This window comes from Lutzomyia longipalpis, chromosome 2 (genome assembly GCF_024334085.1).
Source record: "Lutzomyia longipalpis isolate SR_M1_2022 chromosome 2, ASM2433408v1".
NCBI classification, from domain to species: domain Eukaryota; kingdom Metazoa; phylum Arthropoda; class Insecta; order Diptera; family Psychodidae; genus Lutzomyia; species Lutzomyia longipalpis.
Window position 1 is genome coordinate 8,964,823 of NC_074708.1, and position 15,853 is coordinate 8,980,675.

Sequence of the window (15,853 nt, forward strand, 5' to 3'; positions counted from 1 at the left end):
ATATTTCATTTCACCCTAATTTTAATTTGCCGTGCGCTTTCAATGGAAGACCCAACCCTTTGACCCCCAGCGTGACCTCTCATCCCTTTTGGCATTTTGGCAGTGAGAGAGAGATTGAGTAGAGCACAAATCCCCATTGAGAATAATAAATTACTCCTGGTCCCAGCTACCTGCGAATGGGTCAGTGAGTATAAATTCTTTAGAACTACATTTGACCATGGGTCAGTTTCCTACTCATGTACCACACACATAATACAACCCCTTCCTGGCCCCTAATTAATATGCAAACCCGAAAATTGCAGAAAGGAGCACCCCTCTGTTTGCCAGTCTTCTCTCTTTTTTTCTTACCAACATTCCTTTTGGGTTTTCCTTTTTTGATTCATCGTGAGAAGGGAGGACTTTTTTGTGTGTGCTGCTGCTGCCAGAGACCTTCTCTATTTACCTATCACCCTGATATACATGGTATTTTACACACATATAAATATAATTGGACATGGAATGACCCAATCCAAGGGGCTATTAGTCTACCCTCCAGGCCGGACAACACTCATCCGCATTAAGAAGTTTCTCTCAGGGGTCGTTCTCAGTCAGATCGTAGTTCTTCCAGAGCAAATGCACAAATAGGCTAAAGGTCTCTCCTTAAACTCTCAACGGGGAGCTGTTGAAATAGAAGAAAAATTAAAGAATTTATTTTTAATGCTTTTCTCACACGAATTTAAAAAATATTAATTTTAAATAGGTCTAATTTTCTTCGGAAATCTGCTAAGATCCAAGTTAGAGAAATTAACTGAAATAAATAAAATTTTCTTTGTATAAATAAATTTGATAAAAATAGATTTAATTTTGGATTTCAGGATCTTCTCGATATTTCCAAAATTTCCAGAATTTCCAAAAACTTTTTGTTCTACAAAAGATGAGTTAAATGATGACAGCTCTTAATGATGAAAGAAGCTGAAATATATTTTCTGCTAAATTTTCCTACCGCCAAAGGGCCCCAAAGAAATTAATTTTTGCCGTTCGAGCATTGCCTTTAAGTGGTAAAAAATGAATATTTCAAGAAATGTGACATCACAAATTGCCGCAAGATAAGATCAACAGAGTAAGAACATATATTTTTGAGCATTTATCGCGTTAAGCTCACAACGATAATCTTACTCTCTTTAAGCTCCACTTTAGAGATAATCACTTCATTCCCCGACCGCAATGCAAACTGCAGTGAAATTTTCTTCCTTAGTTGGGAAATTATCAAAATGAAAAAAAAAACTGTCGGCTCTGCAAAAAAAAGAGGCATCTCTCAGGAAATGAATAAAATATAATAATTTGTCTGAATATGAAAATTACCAATTCATCACGCAATCAGCCAAAGAGTGCAGGGAAAAGTTCATCAATTAATTCACAATTATCGAAGAGAAGTAAAAACATATGGGGAATTATGCGGAGAAATTGCTCGGGAAATTAACATCCATTAGGCATCGTGATGAGGATTAAAATGTGGTGTAATTGGGTGGGGTGGAAGCACCCTCTCGTTTTTAGAAAATATCAAATCTACACCCCACACAGAGGGATGTTTTTCAATGTGGAAATTGTGTTTTCAGTTCACCCTCTTTTGTGACTTTTCATGGGATAAGAAGAGGCAAATTAAATTGAGATGAGCAGATAAATAGATCAATTTAGTGTGATGAAGTTAAAAGTCAGGGCGTACATTACAGAGAGGGGTGATTGAACTTTTAAAACCTATTGAATTGAATGAATAATTCAACACCTATTAAAACTTTCGTGAAATGGTGAAAATTTAATCCAATATCTTGTATTTGCTAATTTATGTGACTTTGAAAGTTCATTCAAAGGCAATAGTAATAAAATAGTTAGTAAAATTCTTCCAGTTTATATTTAAAAAATAAATAAACAAATTTGTTCCTATTCATGCATTTTTTCATTTTTTTTTTGACATTTTGTGAGTTTTCTAAAGAGAAAAAAATATTTAAAATTTTTCATTGCCTTCAGTAAAAATTTTCAGTTCAATTGGCACTCTCCTTCCCCATCGCATTTTAAGCATATTGTACTTTGCCACCCTCTGAGTGGTTGTTTATCATGTTGGCAAAAAAAGTGGCGAGAGTTTCAGGGAGAGAGGTGGCATTGTTAGCCTTTCATCATCTTCTGGTTGAAAAATAAACTGCACATGAGGATGAAAAATGCAGGAAGAAATTGTTAGCAAACACGGAACACACACCCTCAAATACAAACAGGCAAATATTTGACCTTTAGTGAGATGAAATTTTTGTTATACGCAGACACGGTCCATAGAGCACACAGAAAGGCACAATTCAATGACCTTTTCACGGTTGTTACTTTGGAGTTTTTTTTTTTTCATTGGCCCACCCTCTGATGCCTGCTCTTATGAAAGCAAGGATGGGAAGCTCAAAAAGGACGTTGGGATGAAGAGAAACGAGAGATCATCACTGAAAGATAGGAATTCTCCCTTTTTGAATTATTTTTTTTTTTTATAATATAATTTGCCATCTCACCATTTGTGATCCTGCTCATGAGGATCCATAGCAGCGGAAATAAATTTGAATATTTATTTCCTTAATATGTATGTATTTCTCTGGCGGGACATTGTGATGCAATGTCCCTCAAATGTGTTCACACAGAACCATTAGTGATGGCCATAAATCATCAAAATATCTTCGTTTTTTTTTTGCCCGGACCACTCACCCGTAGAGAAATCCCTTTCGGAGAGGACCTTTTGGGATGCGCATACAGACAATGCTGCATCTGGAAAACCCTTTTTGCCACAGACACTCCATGTCTTCCGTATTGTGTATGAGGGGAAAAGCAGGGAGTGAGGGATCTCTATGGACCATGGTAGAGGACACCATTTATGCTGAATTGAAGGTCACAAACAGGATGAATTCTCATGAAGGATGCTCTGTTGGTCCGCTCTTCCACAGAAAGTCCCTTCTCCGGCCATTCGGTTCTCATGGGACCCTTTTCTTTAGCTCATTCTGCATCATCCCTTACCTGAGGCATGTTAGAGAATTTCTTCGCGCCGTACCTGAAAGAAATTTAAAACGGTGAGGAATAAGTTTTGCATTAACCTTAGATGATGGCATTGTTCTCTTGTCTGAGTGTGTTGTCTCTAATCACCTTCCCTTCTCGTCGATCACGATGATGAGTCGCGAAGAAACCGCGTTGAGATTATTCTTCTCCTCTCTCTGTCTTAACGTTATGATTTTGTCATTCTCTTAAAATTTTTTCATCAGAGATCTCTTAGTGTTGAAGTTACTGCTATATGTTTTAGAAGGACATTTTTTTAACAATAATTTCCTTTACAAAAAAAAACCCCAGACGACGCTCTGAAAAATGTTTCAAAACATTCTTTTGGTTCTGTAAAAATTGAATACTTGCACCAAGTCAAGGTCTCACAGAAAAATCCTCCTCGCAGGCTTGAGAAGCTTGAGTCACATCCTCTTTTGGAAGAAAATATTCATGAAAAAAAAAGAAGATATATTTTTTACAACCCCCACATTGACTTTTGTCACCTCAATTGCCACCATAAAATCTCTTTTCGTACAAAGATAGCATTTAACTGTGTGTCGCCAGTAGAGGCCCAACTACCATGAAGTGATTTGCCCCTATCAGGTGCTCTGTCTGACTGTGCAGAAATGACGGCATCTTTTTGGGAGTTCTTCATGCATGAGATGACCTCTCTTCCATATACCGAAACAATCAAACAAAAGGTCGCATCCAAAAAAAAAAGTCGCGTCTTTCCATGCAAATTGTCTCACATTCACACAGAGCTACAAACGTGTCATCCTGGATGTTGCGGTGGAAATTTTGCAGCAGCAGCAGCACCCATGGAAATATGAGAAAAAGTGCAGGGAGAGATTTTTCTTTCCATAATGTAAAATGAGTTTCGCGCAACTTTGCTCGAGGAGATTTTTGTCCGATAGACGCAATTTAATGCTCCAAAAGAAATCTTCGATCGGACTCTTGCCACGGGATTTTTTTTCTGTTCAACATAATATTGTGAAAAATAATTGGAGATCATAGTGAGGGCAGCAAAAAGATTGTGCAAGAGCCTCCTCATGGGAGGAGGAGAGATATATGAGTAGTCTCCACATGAGAGGAGATGGTGTTAATAAACCCAACGAGAAAATTATTATTGAATTAAATTGCAATGCCTTTTCAGTACTCTCGCGCAGTTTGTTTGCTTTTTTTCTTCGTCTTTTGCTCTGTATACATGATAAAATGATGAGCATTACGTAAAAAAAGGTGAGATTATGGAATGGTTGAAGTAAAAACACTTTCGATTTTAAAATCTGCAATGACTGTGGGGAGGCGCAAAAGTTTTAATAAGTAATTTCAAATGAGAGTATAATCAAGTGCCGGAGTAAGCGCGAAAGGGAGATTTTTCATCAGGCGAGAAATCTGGGCTACTAAATTTTTTTTATTTCCAAGAATCTCCATTTAATCAATAAGAATTTTTCATTTAACTTATTGTCGATCATTTTCACATTTTCCTACTAATTTCTGCTGATTGAAAAATTGCAAAATTTCCACAGGAAAAGCACAATGTTTGAAAAAGAAACATCAATATTGATTTCTCGGGAAAAATCTGGGGAAATACTTGGGATTTCCAGGACGGGATGTGGAGCTATGTATTTTCCAATTGAAAAAAAAAGTAGCACAAGAGTGAAACTGGCAGAGTTTGTCGCTTATCAGGTGAACAAGAATTGAAAAGAATTTCAAGGAAAAATCGACTGCAAAGACGGGCAAATTGAAGGCTTTGGGTGTGTTGTGTTTGAATGAAAAAAAAAAGAGAATCTAGTCCAAGAAACGATGATTGATTAGCACGATTGGAAATTGAGTGCAACGCAGCAAAATGAATGAAAAAAAAAACATATTGCACAGAAGAAGACATGGAGGAAATATGCAGTGTTGGCTCAAAGTCTTCTTTTCGCATAAATGTACTCCGGCGTATTAACAAATCTTTTCGTCATGGTAATGGCTATTCCCCATCTGCGCTAATTAAATATGTGTGTGCGATTTGAAACAAAGCCACGCAAACGGCAAAATAGATGGAGAAAAAAAATTAAAAAGGGAAAATGAGAACGAAACTGAAAACGAAACCTTCTTCATATATATGTATATATATCTAGGTATGTATTTCCACTTGTTTTCTATATAATTCTTTTAGTTGTTTTGTATGAATAATTTTGTTTTAAATGCCGATGCATCGCGATTAATTTAGCACATCAAACTGCGCTCTTATGCACAAAGAATACAGAGAAAGAAAACAACCTCAAAGTCCGAATTTTAGGGGAACCTGAGAAAGCTCTATTTTTGCAATAAATAAATTTATTGAGAACTTGAGATGTCGCATGAGGTGATGAAATTAAGGAAGTTCTCGTGTATGAGATGATTTACAGGAAATCGTCGTATCTTCGCGTCAAGTAGGTGTTGTTATTATGATTAGTCGAATTGAAATTGAAACTCTCTTATCAATGCACATTTGCTGATAAGATTAAAAGAGCTCTACTCGTTCAATTGCATTGAAGCTTTGCTACTTAAATTTATGAATCTCTCGGGAATTTTTAGATGAAAATCTTTATCCAAGGTGATTAAAATGGTGGAAAATAGAAAACTTCAATGAAAGCAATGATGATATTTTGCAAATTTCTGTAGTTTAAAAAATTTGCGGACTAAAATCTCAAAATTTATCCTAAAATCTTCTTCTGGAAATCATCTTTTAGATCCCGAAAAATTTTTTTATATTATTTCTTTCAAATTACTCTTCATATTCAATATATCAAAATACAAGCTGAAATATTGCGGCAAATGTTTGATAACTTACTCAAAATTCAGATGAATATTTGAATTTGATTTTTTCTGTGAAAATTAGTCATAAAAATTCAAAAAGTTGCGTAACAGCGCACAAATTATTTTTAATAAAAAGAGATTTACGTAAAAATCCTCGAAAATTGAGGTGATCTGAGAGTCGCGAAAATTGGTGCGAGATTGCGTGGGGGAAGAGCTCGCAGACGTTGCAGATCATCGAAGCATCACGCTGGAAAAAAAAAGAAGTCAAGCACCAACCTCAAATGCGTTCAATGTTCGCGCTTCTGTGTTCAATATTCACTTTCATTTTTTTAAGCTTCTTCTTCAATTAATTAAATTTTCTACTTGGTTTTTTCAACACACAAATACCCAACTGGGGTGGGGAGGTCTTGTGATAAAAATCAGAGGGAAACTTCTGCGCACATGGATTGTGCATTAATTTGTTATGGATGAATGGGAATATCCGAGAGAGGTGTGTGATTTGCTTCACTTGATTTATTTAATCGTTCAAGGATTTTTGCCACACTGTCCTCCTTTTTCTCACAGCGGAACACTTGTGCGCTTGTGCTATTGCCAGGTGAGAGCGCCTTTTGAGCAATTTTTACTCACCTTCGTTTGTCATCGAAATCTCATTTTTAATTTAACATTATTTTTCTTCAACAAAGTTGCGCCAACATTTTCCTTAAAAAAAATGATCTTCAAATTTTTCTTTTCGCATTTGCATTTGCGACGAGAGGTTATTGACTGCGCACCCCCTTCCGCCACAACTGCCTCCTTTTGATAGTGGGCCTTTTGTGCTGAAGAGGTTCGGTCGCATATAAAATTTCCCAGAGTCCCAACACCCAATAAGTCATGGAGCTATGATTGTGGTGGCAGCAGGAGACGCGACAGCCGGTGTGGTGCAAATGGGAGCACCGCGTCACACGCTCAAAATCCACGTTGAAAATTTTCTCGTTCTTTTCACCTCATATATCTCCCACCATACATATACATAGCTTATATATTTTTGTCAGGCAGCCCCTTTTTTATCAATTTGTGGCCCCAAAGGAAGTTACACGGCGCGTCATCGGCAATTGTTGAGGTTCAGCACTTCTTCGGCGGATGGTCTTCTGCGTGCGGGAGTGAGAGAAGAGCACAGAAAAAAATGTAGCACGGCGATAAAAGGTGGATACACAATGGGACACCTTCCATGGCAAGTCGCCCCCCAGCGGTGGCACACAGGGGGTGGAGGGGCACTAATTTATATTTCATTTTCCAAACAATTGTCATGTAATTAGTTTAGAGGTGATAAAGACACGTTTTTCAACCCGAACATCGCGCACCCGATAAGGCGAAAAACAGTTGAAAATAATTACAAACCATTTAACTCGCCAGGTTGTCTTTTTATATTTATTCTCATTTGTGCTTTTTTTGCTGTCTTCTTGCGTTCTCACTGAGCTCGCGGGTGTGTGCTCTAAGAAAATCACAAATAGCTGCAAAAAAACGGGGATTCGCCCCTGATAGGGAGACACAATTTTGATGGAAAATTGCGACTGTTCAGATTCTTTTTTGCACTTTCAATGCAATCGCAATGAGTTTAATTAATGGTAATTCAACGACACGGCAATATCTCTCTTTGAAGTTTTTTTTTCTCTTTCAGTTGACCCAGATTCCTGGTTTTGAAAGCTCTTAAAAACAAATTTGCAATAATGACCTCAATGTTGAGGAAAATCTTTTATTTTCCAACCAAGATCACGCTTGTTTTGATTTTTATATTAAGATTTTTTAAAACACATTTTTTTGTAAAATAGGTCTTCGCGTGGTTATATTCCGAGAGCCCTCTTTTACTTTCAATCTCAGTTTTTGTCCAGAAAATTAGTCTTTTTGTTCGGTAAAATGTTCTAAATGATCAAGTTATTTTTTGTTTGATTAAAAGCAAATATTTATATGATAATTTTGATAATTTCCTCATTTTCCACAACACACCTTGGGTTCGAAAAAACCTAATATGGTCGTTTTTAAGTTAGTTTCCCCTATAGTTTAGAATACTTTTGATTTATTAAACGGCTGAGCATAAAATTTAAATGCAGCATTATAATTATATCTGTATGGGGCTTAATGAAATCACTTGGAGCGGCATATAGAGAAATCTCTTGGAAAATTTTCTTATGTTGCAGCATTATGATTAAAATCAATTGCAAGGAGGGAGTTTATATATTGATGAAATCTCCGCGAAATTACACTGAAATTATAATTTCACAAGAGGAGGTAATCTAATAGCCAGGAAAAAGTGAAAATTCATGGTAGGAAAATTAAAAGAGAAAAAAACTGATGAAGACACTTTGAGAGGTGCGATGAAAAGGAAATTAGATTGCAGTTTGTAAAATAAATGTTGAAAAAAAATCATTGCACTTCTCGTAAAAGTGCACGCACAATATTGCATAGTGTTGGCAAATAAATAATAAAAGAAAAATATTATTATTATGATACTTCCACAAATACTCCCACCACCGGGCACAAAACTCATCAACAGGTAACATCACAGATGAGAAATATGAGCTTTTGCAGCAGATTGAGGGCGAGAAAGCGTGTAGAAAAATCACGAGCTTATGGAGGAACATTGAAATCGAGATTGGTGGCCCCCGTCTGAAGAGTTGAAGAAACTCAAATCGAACAAAATTTTCCTCTCTCACCCAAAGTGGCGTGAAGAAGAAAAATATGTACACACATAATGCAGAGTTGACGAGTTGAAGGCCTCCCCCACACTACTTTGATTATTTTCTCATATACACATCTCTTCCCCACCCCCGCCGAAGAGGCAATAAAATTTTTATAAAAAAAAATTGGAGGAATTTGCGAGTGAAACAGTTTATTTCATTTTTGCCCAAGACACGCAATAAATTCAATCAACTCTTTCTCAACCAACTCATCCAAATGAGAGTGAAACAGGGAGTCGATGATCGATTGAAAAATCGCCAATAGGTGCACATTTTGCAAGACAAGCGAAAAAAGAAACATAGCGAAATAAAAAGATATGTAAACGGCAAAAATGGAAGCAAGCAGATCATTCGATCATGAAGTTTATTGCTGTGAAGAAAATTATTTCCGATACATTTCAATCAACGCTCAATGGAGAAGTTGAAGAAACGCAATCTTTTTATTTTTTTTATTTATATTTTTCCTCCAATCCAATGATCGCCGCATTAAATGAACAATTTTCTCACCTGCAGGACTGAATTGTGTGAAAGAAATTGAGAGCCATCATCCTCTTGGCTTCAGCACAGAATTCCAAATGAAATTGTGATGCTCAATTCTAGACGCACATCACGTAGAAATTATAGTAAAAATCACATCCGGTGTTTCTTCTTTTATACACTGTGCTTGGTGTTCTTCCCCATAAAGGTGAGATTCATCAATTGCCGCGGAAGACGTGTCACATTTAATTGCAATATAACTGATTTATCCAAAAAGCCCCAGCGCGCAAATTCATTTTATTATTAATTTCTTAAGAACACTGAGAATTGAGGAAGTTGAACCGATGCACGAACGGACCATCAGTCACGTTTTGTCAAAGGAAAGATTTCTTTTTTAAAAGTCACCATTTAATTTTCAACAACGACGATGATTGATGAGGAGAATTTATAAGTAAATTTTATTGAAGCTTCTTCTTATACGTGGTTGATTTTCTTTTGAAGTGCTTCTGTTAAAAAAAATTAGGGGAAAAATTGAAAATAAGGTCATTTTTGCATTTTCCAGTGACGTTTTGGTAGAGGATATGTCTGCAGTCTTATTTAGGTTGAGAATTGAGAATGTTAGGAAAAAAATTAGGAATTAAATTTTAAATTAAATACTTATTAAAAATCGATTTGTTAAGAATACTTTTCTCAATAAAAAATATTAAATCTAACAGATTTTCTCTTGAATATATTTTAGGCTTTTAATACTTAATAATCTTCTTTCTGCATCTCTTAATTCAGCAGAGTACCTCACACAGTAGCAAGGTCATCAAATTAAAAAAAATGTTATTGCTGCCAATTGAAGCTGGTATGTGGCTTCTTGTTCTTCTCGTGCGCGAGAAAAGGTCGCTGAGAAAGTTGAGACGTTGAAAGCTCCCAAGATGTTCTCCATGTATGAGACGTTTTAATCTCAATTGCGATAATCATGTCGCGGAGACACTTAAAAATAAAAACCAACCGAAAATATTACAAAAGACATGAAACTAGTTCCATTAAAAGTATTTAGCACTTTTTGCTGCCTCATCGCACTGACCCATGGGGTTCATGGGAGAAAAATCTCACAGAGATCCCGCAGTTTGTACCATAAGAGTATAAGCATGACCGTTTAGGAGAAAGAGAGAGAAAATCATATGGTAAGAAGAGAACAAGGAAATTGAGGGAAAACAATTGAGGATCCCTCGATAACTTCCGTGTGTGCCTGAGTGTGAGCTGAGAAAGTCGGGAAGGAATGGAATGAGTGTCAAAAGGTGTTTGGGGTGATTTGGTGTCATCTGGCTCTTCCTTCAATTGTTTTCTCCAAACGAAAAGGGAATATAATGTACCACCTGGTGCCATTTAAAAAATCTCCATATCAATGCCTATCCACGCGAGAATTTCTATGTCGCATTCGTTGGCACCTCCGTCCAATTTAGCCAATAAATTTTCCCGCGCATTCGCCCATTAAGTGGCTGCCTCTTTTTCTTTTCTTCCCACCTCATAGAAGTTCTCCTCGTGTGAGAGTGTGAAAAGGTTACTGCTACCGTTCTCTTGACCCCTGACCCACCACTGGGAGGCACCGAAGGGGGGAAAGATGTCGTCATTTCCTCAATACTCCACAGAGGCACGCACCATCCCGGAGAAATGTGGCGCAGAATACAAAGTCCTAGAAGAGAAAAGCCTCCAAAGACTGTGTGCGAGAGTTTGAGCTGCTGCAAAGATGAGACATTTAGTGAATATTAAGAAGCACCTCGACTCGTCTCACTTTGTGAAGATTTGATGTTGCCGATAAAATATGAAGCGAGTTGCTGTAAGAGGAGATATGCCAAGAAGACGCTCAAAGATGAATCTCCTCATGAACAAATTAATGTGAATTGTTTGTCGTTCTAGAGAACATCTCGCACATAAATGGTACTGAGCACAACCACAACCAGATGACCCATCCGCCGAAAAGTCAAATGAGCTTATCTCAAAGTATGCTGACTCGGAGGGATGCCACTCGATCTTAAGACGACATGAGAGATTCACAAAAAAAATGGGATGAAAGTGGAGACAATGGAAGATGAGGCAGATTGAGGAAGGAAAAGATGATTTCGCAGGAAAAAATGCGATTATGGGAACAACCAACGGGTTTCCAAAACAACATTATATGTATACCTCGTTCACCTTTAACCCAATGACCACAATAATGTTTGGAAAGTTGTCTCTTCTTCCATGAAACATTTTACATTTTTTCTCCCTCCAGGCCTCTCCCGCCCTCCCCCAATGAAAAAACATTGACTATCGAGATAAACTTGAGGGGAATAAAGAGAATTGTCTCAACTGTTTTGTCAGCAAAAAATGCAAAAAAATAAGAATATTTTCTCCTGATTAACGAAAGTTACAGCATTCGGAACTCTTTGAAATCTTAAGAATTTTAATTTCCTTATCTGAAAATAATTATTTTCTCACAGTAATTGAAGAATTGACTACTTATATGTCGAAAGCTCCGGAAATTTAATTTTCGCGTCAATCAACAAAATAATCAATTCCTAAACCTTTAAAATCAATTAACTAATGAATAAATTTTATAAAACTTTTCCAACTTGTTGGAAAAAAAATCAAAAGTGACTGAAAAATTTCCCCCTCCACTTTGCTTCGTATTCAATTGAAAAGAACTTGCCAAGGTGCTCTTTCTAAATGCGATAATTATCACCTCAATCTTACATTCACACTCTTTTTTTTCCTCTTCTACCTTCACAGAATTTGCAAATGAGGATCGTCAGTAATTTCCATTTGCAATTTGATTAAGTCGTGGTTTGAGCAAAAAAAATGCAAATTCATTTTGATGCATTTTTTTCTTCATCCTCTTGCCATCTTCAGTCTCCTGAGAAAAGAGCGCCGAAGAAGCTTGGCTTGTTCACTAAAAGCACCATAAACTAAAGTTAATTTATGGTTAAGTGCAGGAGAGGAATGAACAAAACGAAATATCTCGCAATTTTCTTGAAAAAAAAAATAAGAAAAAAGAGCTGACAGCTAGGCAGGGGAAGATGTTGGATTGCATTTCCTCATTTATCACCTTTTAAAGTTTAAAATGCACTTTTAGATCTTATAGAAAGAATCTAGAGAATATAAATCTAGAAAATAAATTTTTCAAGAAAAGTTCTTCGTGTTCATTTTCCCCGCGTTTGTGACTATTGAGGGCGGATATATTTAGGAAATATAATAGACCAAAAAATGATAAGGACTCAGTCAGTAAAGGACATTATGCACTATTTATGATTTAGAATTCTAAAAATTAATTTTTGTAAAAAGATTTTTTTTAACCACTATTTCAAATTCAAAAAGACCTAATCGTTTAACCAATAAGAATAAGAAATTTTTCGTAAGTTTCCAGGAAATTTTCATTATTTTCTATTTGTTTGTGACACCTGATGAAGCTTTCAAATAAAAGCGAAACATAGTTCGTACATAACATCCTTATTTTAATTATTAATTTCTTACCTCTCTTGGACGATTTTCAGTCCTGTGTGAGAAAGAGTTCCGGTCCAAGTATTCAATTTCAGTTCATTGGCATTCAGGAAGCAAGTCTGCGTCCAGGAGTTTCACCTCAATCTCCTCATAAGTCAGCTAAAATCACATCACACAGCACTTCCTCTGACATCAATCAGTAACTTATCATTGTGTGTCGTTTGGAAGATGGGCGAGGCAGATGAGTTGATGTTATATTATCAACCGCTCTGGAAAAAAAAAACGGAAAGAGTCTTTGTCACTGCGCGATGTTCGACGCTTTTCATACCTTATCACTGTGTCTTCTTATTTGGGGCCATTGGTGTGTTTGTAAGGTATATAAATTTGAAAAAAAATGAAATATTTACACGAGAAATTGTGATCAAAGGCAAGAGAAGCAGAAATCGGCTCTTGCACGTTGAAAATGGTATTTTTGCTGAAACATTCATGCGCCTCTCCTCTGATAAGCGATGTGGCAAAGAAAAATGCCGAGAAAGAGGTATTTCAGCAGAAAAAGCAACGATGTCTCATCTTTTTTTTTCCACACTCTCATGTCAATTAGTCAAAGGAAATTTATCAAATGGTGTGATGTTGAACAGAAAAATATGATTGAAAAATCGAGAAAATCAATCAAATAAATTATCTCGCCTAGCGAATTCTTCCTCTTTCGTCCGAAGGACTGAGTGTGTGTGTGTGTGTGGTGTTCCAAAATAGAAAATGATTTGAGTGATTTTTTTCATTTCAGATCAATTATCTTTTGAGGTATTTGTTTCTTGTCTCATACGGCTTCACCTGGGCCTCCCCCACCTTGAGAGACTTCCCAGAGCGGAGCTCATACTTTGTGTGGGACAACAAAAAATCCAATCAAGATTTTTCACTCTTATCGCTACCTTTGAGACTGCTTCGATATCTCTCATTTCGGGCTGTTTAATTTATTTGAGAACTATGACACATTTTGCCCTCACTCGCGACATCAAATTAATCTCTTTTCTTTTTTGAAGTAAAATTCCTCAAAACAACTGCATACAAAAATATTAAAACAAAATTCCTCCTGCAAATTTTCAACATCTCTTTAACTCTATATTGAAGCCACCTCTCAACACGGAAAAGATGTTTATGGGAATTTCTCAAGGGCGCTTTAAACATTTTAAAAAAAATGAATTTCTGAAACAGGTATATCTCGCCTCTTATTCAGCCTCACCACCTCGCTGTAAACCCGAGAAACTCTATGCTTTTTCTCTCTGCCCCGTCTCCAGCAGAGGGAAATTTTCCACCTCTTGTCCCACACCCAAAGACATCAGTAGCAAGTGCAGTCCGTTATGAGAAAACAGGTAGTTCTACACAACATACATAATATCTATATTTACAACATAAACCTTGTAGGTAGAGCATCTTCAAGCCCATTAAAGACCAATTTTCATGCCCAAAAGATATCTCCAAAAGAAAGCACATGCCGCCACAGAGAGCGCAAATTCCATCGAGAGCCCCCATGTTGGACTCATTTGAGATTCTCAGCGTCAACTTTAACCGAGACATTTGAACTCAAGCTTACTTGTGCGCAAATGGTCTGAATTTCATTAGGAAGAACGGGAATAAATAGAGAATTGAGAATTGTGAGGTTGAAGAATCATTTCCGGATATCATTTGAATTGTCTTTCCATTTTGCCATCGATGGGGTTCATTTGAATAAATTAACAAAAGATCATTATCATAAAGAGAAGTCTTTTTCCTCGACTATTTGGAGCTTTTCACACTCGTGTGTATTATTCTAAAAGAAAATTCTTTATTTTCCATTCCAAAAGTGTTCAAAATCGGCGTTATGTAATTTTGATTTTTTAAAACAGGAAAGTTTTCTTCTTGGAGTTAGATAAAAAGTTACGACTTTTTAAAAAGAATTTTATTTGTTTTTAATCACAGCTAAAATGGTGGCAAACAACCGATTTAAATAAATAATTTAAATAAATAAAGAAATATCGGTCTAATAAAATAATTTTCTATTTATTTTGAATTTTTATAAAATTTATACAATTTTGTAGGCTTTAAAAGTTATTTTCTACCTCTTTTTGAAAAAAAAGGTAAATTTTTAAAGATCTGCTTCGATTTTAACAAATTCAGAAGTCAATAAAAAAAATATTAGGCCGATTTGATTTAAAAATTTTTACTAAAATCAAACTAATTTAAATTATTCATTGAGAAATTAAAACGTTTTTTTTATATTTGCATCAACTGCAGTCTTCACTGATAAATAATAGAAATGGTAAAATAAAATAAAAATTATCGTTTCATTTTTTCCCATACCAAGGAACACGTTAATAACGTTAAGAAAGATTTTAAATATTTTTACGACTTATTAATTTACCTGAAATATTTCTGCAAATAATTTCACCGTCGTCCGGTCACGGAGAGTGTCAACATCCTCTCGATATCTCTGATACTTCTTGTCAATTGATCTGGGAAACAATATCTCAACGCCATATGGTGCAGCTCATACTGCGGGATCGCATTAAACTTCCGTTCTCTCACCTCTTCCTCCAAGAAGAGAGTCATCGGATTTCAGCTGAAAAGGGTGAATCACAGAGGAAGAAGATTTTCCACGTCAAGGAAATGGTCTGTATTTGCTGAGAGACGCCACCGATCATCCCACTTCGTATGAAGCTGCTGCTCCTTCATAATTTCCACCTGGCCCGAATGTGCTCTTGTGTGTGTGTGTGTGTGGGGATCTCCCCTCTCATACTCTCTTTCTCACCTGGCCTCACCTGGTGCGCGTGTGTGTGGGTTTTATCTCCTCTTCGTCTTCTATTCGCTCAAAATTCACCGGAACTCATCAGCAAGAGACAGACAGTGAGAGAGCGATTTCAGCAGAACAGGGAGGGATGCATTGGACGCTAATGGTGGGGCAGAAAGAGACGTGCGTCGTGTTCCAGGTGAGAGACTCTGGGCATGAGAGAGGGACCCAGTGAGAAGATTTTCCTAGTGTTAGTAGGGTCGGTACACTAAAAAAAACTAAAATTTATTCTCTGATTTACTCTAGTCATGGAAAGAAATCACGATATAAGAAATTACGCTTTCGGAAATACTTTTTCAATTAAGAAAATTTAAAAAATTCAGTTGAGAATTGAAAACTTGAATATCCCACTGGTTTTGCTAATTTTTCCCAATACAATACAATATGCTCATAAATCGATCATAATGTTAATGAAAAAAAATTATTTATGTAATGTAGTGTACCGCATGAACTACATACATAATACAGCGAGAGAGCAAGAGCGAGAGTGCAGTCCAAAGAGAGAGAGAGTATTGAAGAAGAGGTCGAAGAAGAGAAAAAGAAGAAG

General features: G+C 36.4%; 1 long non-coding RNA gene across 1 annotated transcript; it reads right to left on the minus strand.

Moving 5' to 3' along the window:
* Positions 1-430: 430 nt before the first annotated feature.
* On the minus strand, positions 431-15,510 carry LOC129789174 (uncharacterized). Its single transcript, XR_008750431.1, has 3 exons — positions 14,881-15,510; positions 12,516-12,751; positions 431-658 (listed from the first exon to the last, which is right to left on the minus strand). It is a non-coding gene; the product is annotated as an uncharacterized LOC129789174 (long non-coding RNA).
* Positions 15,511-15,853: the final 343 nt, after the last annotated feature.